The sequence below is a fragment of the Manis javanica genome, chromosome 4 (assembly GCF_040802235.1).
Source record: "Manis javanica isolate MJ-LG chromosome 4, MJ_LKY, whole genome shotgun sequence".
Lineage (NCBI taxonomy): Eukaryota > Metazoa > Chordata > Mammalia > Pholidota > Manidae > Manis > Manis javanica.
The window spans coordinates 114,965,135-114,970,749 of NC_133159.1; the positions used below are offsets into that span (position 1 = coordinate 114,965,135).

Below are 5,615 nucleotides of genomic sequence, written 5' to 3' on the forward strand. Positions count from 1 at the left end.
CTTTGGAAACCCTCAACTCTTTATGGGTCACCAGGCATGCCATGCTGCTCTGTGCCTCCCATAAATCACAGTGATGGGAGTATATGTCTGTCTCTCTCTGGGCTGCAAGGACAAATTGTTACTGTTTTTTTAAATAGCTCATATTGCTTATCAATGCAACTGTCACCAAGTTAAGTGCCCAAAGGCTGTTGAAAAGAGTAATGCTAAAAACCAAGTTAAAATGGCTATAAGAGATCCTTCTGGAGTGACAGAAATGTTCTATACTCAGTGGTGGTGGTAGTTGAATATGTCTGTAAGTTTACTAAAAATCATTGAATTGTAGACACAAAAACAGACAAATTTTATAGTATGTAAATTATGCCTCAATAAAGCTATTAAAAAAATGTCTAACCTACTTGAATGGCTAAAGTGGAAAAGAGAGAAAATGCTCAGTGCAGCTGAAATGCTGCTACACCACCATTGACTGTAAATCTGCTCTGCTGTGTTGGAAACAGCTTGACAAGTACCATTAATGCTAAACAAACATATAACCTATGGCCTGATGGTCTCATTCACAGGTATATGGATATATATATATATCTGCCAAAGACATGTGAAAGATTCAAAGAGCATTATTCATAATGGGCCCAAACCAGAAATCACCCCAATACCCATTAACAGTAGAATGAATGTGGGAACTACAGAACTATGAGAATAAACCAGGTTCATTCAAAAATAACAACTACACGTGACAGCATGGTTGAATCTCACAAAGGAACGTTGTGAAAAAGCCCCCAATGGAGCACAAACTGAGGTTCCATGAATGTAAATGACAAAACCAGAAGGGTGAATCAGTGGCACAATGTTAGGATAGCGGTTATCTTAGTGGGGGGAGGAGAGGAGTAGTGGGACGAGGGCAGGAGGGGGACTCTTGAGGTATTGATCATACTCTGTCTCTTGAGATGGATGTTGATGGATGCTCTTGAGATGGTTTGTTCAATCTGTGAGGATTCATTGAACGGAACCCTTATGCACTGTTCCATATGTATTTTATACTTCTCCGAAAAGTTAAAATAAAAAACAAAACATAAAGCCTGGAGACTGAGTTCTCATCTCTCCATCTCCATCTCTGGCCACTCTGCAAACTACAACACCCAGCCAGTGTGGGCTTCTGGTATGAGCTGGGCTGAGCAATAAGGAAGCAGTTTAATTAATGCTTTTGGGGAAGAAAAAATCCAGCCAACCAGCCAAGCCCTTTCAGCATCCAAAGAATCACTTTGAGGACTTACAGGAGGAAGAAGCATTCATAACTGAAAATTAAGAAAAGGAAACCTCATTGACATGGGGTGGAGGCCAGCCGAGGGCACTCTCAAGCACCATCACTACTCCTCAATTGCAGACCCAGCAGGAATGCAGGGCTATCGTGAGCAGCAGTTATTGCCTTAGCTACTGCTTTATTACTCCAGCAGGAGGATGGAAGGTATGTATCTTCTCCTCCCCAGGCAACAGCCCAGCTAACGAGAAACCACTATACTTCTAACTCCCAGTTTATTCCAGTGGACTTTTTGTTTATAACAGCCCTCCCAACTCTGCTCTTTCCTTTATAAAAGAGCTTCCCTCTCCTTTGTTCTCCTGACTTGCCTATGGTTTTCCTGTAACTTGCTTGTCCTGAATCCCAATGGTGGGGAAAAAAGGAACTTTCTGAGTGGGAATCCCGCCTGGCCTTAGTAAGTATCTTGTTTGCACATCTGTGGGATGGTTTACTGGGGGCAGAGCGGCTGGTCACTCACGGGACTGCAAGTCCAGGGTAGGGATGGAGAAGAAACACCTATTCTCTCCTCCCGTTCATTCCTGGTATGTGATTGGTCAGAAGCCCCAGCCGGACCCAACCACAGAGCTCCTCCAGGTGTGGGAGTGTGGCAGAGGAGCACAGCCAGCGAGGGGAATCTTGGAAGCCATGAGAGAAGGGGTCCCGGCTGAGGGCAAGCAAGGGGAGTCTCAGCCCTGAGAGTAAATTCTGTAATTCCCAACTTCTTGCCCTTCCCTTAATGGGTCTTATCAGATTCACAACGTTCTTGCCTTGGGCAGGGAGCCCCTCCTCCCAGAGCTACAGCAATTATTTGCTATTCCCGAAAAAAACCATTTTTGCTGGTTAAATAACTGACATAAGTTGTGACAGTCTCTCACTGGCTGGACTGTTGCCTGGGGAGGAGGCAACAGCCCAACCTTCCTCCTGCTGGGATAGGAAAGTAGTTTCTAAACATACCCACTTGCGAGGTCTCTCTCTTCAGTTAGGTCTGCAATTGATGGTGAGTGCGCCCCCTGCTGGCCTCCTGACTCAATTTTCGTGAGGTTTCCCTTTCCTACTTTTCACAACTCTGTGGTAAGTTTCCTTGTTATAAAACAAAATCCAATTGAGTAAATTTGAAGATCTTCCCTTATTAAGTGACTCATGAAGTGGGCAGCATGCCACTTAGCAAGTAGAGAGATACTCCGAGTAGTTGAACGAAATGGAAGGTTTTTATAGGAAGGACGGTGGGGTAAGAAGTTATTAGCAAGAGAAAAGAAGGGATTGTTTCAGCCCAGGTCACCTTCTTTAGGAGAGCAAGGGAAAGATAGGGTTTTTATTATGCAAATTGTCTATGGCATTGATCCGGAAAACTAAAAGATCATATTCCTGGGATAGTTGAAACTGTTAAGTCTTGATTTGCTCTTTGAGGGGCAAATGTCTCCATTTTAGGCATTTTTTTAAACACCTTTTTGTATGTTTCAATCAATTTGTGTTGGTATTCTTCTGGGACCTGCAACAGGAGAGAATCAACAGAATGAGTCTTGGCCTGTTCTTCCAGAAGAATTAGCACTTGGATTGGAGATTTCCTGCAGTCAGCAGTTCAAGGGGTTGGTGGTGGTGGTGGAGTGGGCATCATGAAACAGAAGAGATTTGTACTAGGACTTGAGGGCAGAGAAGTTTAAGCAGGCAGAATTAGCTCACCAGTAAAGCACACAGGAAATAAAAGCAAGAGGTGAATTCATCCATTTTAGATTTTACTTTTTTCATTTCCTATGTCAACCTTAAAAATAAAACATCCAGTTATTTTACTAGCAAAATGAATTTACTCAGGAAAAGCAGGGGAATTGCAATTCGGGACAAGCAAACCATAGGCAAGTCTGAAGCGACAAAGGGAAGGTTGGCTTTTATTAGGTTTTAGGAGGAAATTGGGGAGATTTGTGTTAAACAAAAGTTAGAGAACAAGTTTGAGGTTCTGGTGGTTTCTCATTGGCTGCAAGAGGTGGCTAGGGTTGTTGTGATGCTGGGGTTCTTGTTCACGAAGCCGAAGAATGAGCTTTACAAATACTCAAGGTAGGAAAGCAAGGTACAGGCTTTAATTTTTTTATTTAGAGATAAAGTGAGAGGACAGAGCTCACGGCTCACGCTAGGAGGGGACAAGAGAATCCGTGGTTGGCTCATTGTCTAAGGGTTTTATGCGCGGTTGAGGATGTGAGAAACACACTCACCGATCCAAATTCAGTAAGTGGACATGGGAGCCAGAGAACAGCGGAGCTAGGATTTAATGACGGTCTTGGAAGATGGGGTGTCTGGTGGGCAGGCACACCTGGGGAGTTTGGTGCCAATAATTTATCTCCTAGTATGCGAGACCCTCCCCTGGTACCTCATTGGTTGAGTACTACAGGGTTCACATTCTTTCCCAGACGTTGCCTAAGCCAGTTATATCTTTCCTTTACATTTGTCTTAATATTATTGGTAGGTTTAAAAAAACTCAAACAGGTATTGCCAGGCCCTTATCAATTCCCCCACCCCCACTCTCAGCCCAAGCAGCTTCTACCACGTGGCCCTTTGTTAATACCTTACTGCTAAAATGTTTAAACATCCTAGTGGGAATAAATCCCATTTAGGTTTTATACTCTTTCCTAACAAGGATTTTTCAGAATTGAGGTTAAAGGGTTAGGAGTGCAGACTTGTAAGACCACCCGCCCTACCCTCAAGGTGGGCTGGACTGTTGTCTGTTTGCTTGGGTTGTTTATAGTTGAGATTGCTTACCAAAGTAGTCTTTTGCCTAGGTTGCAGATTATGATTAGAGAAGGGAAAATAGCACATAGTTACCAATAAAATAAACTGCGTCTTTTAGCAGGATAAGGTAAATTTTACATTGTCATGATGTAATTGATACAATAAAGTGATGGTTTGTGCTGAGAAACCCTTCTTTATCTGCAGAACACTCAAACATTCTGAAGGGCCCCCACCAGTAAGATGGCGAACTTCTGGCTTCTCTTTGGGGGGGTCCTCGGTTCCCGCTGGCGCCACCTGAAGCCCAATCACCTCTCGCCCCCTCCCAATCCCAGCACCTAGCCAATAGCCACCAGCCCCGTAGAAGTAACACCACAATCACCTCATGCCCCTTCCTATATAACTCAGCACCTTTCCCTAATAAAGTGGATTCCTCCAGTGAATTGCTGCTGTGTGTCGCTCCTTTCCTTTCATTGGTGCCGAAACCCGGGAGACAGGACACCCCAACTGGGCCCCGTCTTCCCCCTGACACCAGCAGCAACTTGCCCTCGTCCTCCTTTTCTGGCGCTGGCTCATCACACTCACCACTCTTCTCTGGACTTTAGGTAAGTTTTCCCCCCCAGAGTGGACCACTCTTCCCTGAGCTATCGCAGTGCCATTGACCGTGATCATCTGGCAAGGCCCTGATGCTCGGGGACGAGGAGGGAACTCTCCCCACCTCAGGCATTCACGGCTGCGGCAGACCCTCAGGCCCCTCCTCCAAGAGCCATAAATCCCTGCCTCAGGCCTTCACGGCTGCGGTGGACCCTCAGGCCCCTCCTCCGACAGTCATAAATGCACTCACTGTCCCTTTCATCAGTGCTGAAACTTTTTAAGCAAGATTTCCCCAGGGTGGGCCACTCACCCCCAAGCTATTGCAGTGCCATTCACCGTGATTGTCTGGCAAGGCCCTGACGCTCTGGGATGAGGAGGGAACTCTCCCCACCTCAGGCCATCACGGCTGCAGCGGACCCTCAGGACCCTCCTCCAACAGCCATAAACGAGGTGACTCCTTTGAGGATGAGAATGCTCCCTTTTATCCCCCCTCCTCCTTCTGTTCCGTCCGCCAAGATCCGTTCTGCCGAAAATTCCTAGTACTAGGTACCTCATGACTCCGGCACTCTGCTTTCTTAGAGAAGTCTGGGTGACGACCCACACTTCCTAAGAAATTCCGACTCGTATACGAGTTTCCGCAGACCACCAAGGGTCATCGGGGATGCCCTTTGTCTCCTTGCAGTCTGCTTCCAGTCTGAGGATCTCCGTTCATCTTCCCCTGTTTGTCTCCTTCTCTGTCCTTTAGCCATGGGAGCCTCCTCATCCCTCCCTGAAAGTTCACCTCTTGAATGCCTGTTTAAGCATCTGGCTACCCTCTACCTGACGCCTGATATAAAACCAAAACTTCTCCGTAAATATTGATCCCAAGATTGGCCGACATACCCCCTAGACAATAACAACCAATGGCCCACAGGGGGAACTCTTGATCCTAACATCACTCGCAATCTTTTCAACTACTGCCAGTGCCTGAAAAAATGGAAGGAGATTCCCTATATCGAAGCTTTTTGCCTCCTAG

At 46.0% G+C, this 5,615-nt stretch overlaps 1 long non-coding RNA gene across 1 annotated transcript; it reads left to right on the top strand.

The window, feature by feature from the left end:
* The first annotated feature begins 1,306 nt into the window (after positions 1–1,306).
* Positions 1,307–4,443, top strand: LOC140848733 (uncharacterized). Its single transcript, XR_012129846.1, has 3 exons — positions 1,307–1,459; positions 2,271–2,362; positions 4,214–4,443. It is a non-coding gene; the product is annotated as an uncharacterized lncRNA (long non-coding RNA).
* Positions 4,444–5,615: the final 1,172 nt, after the last annotated feature.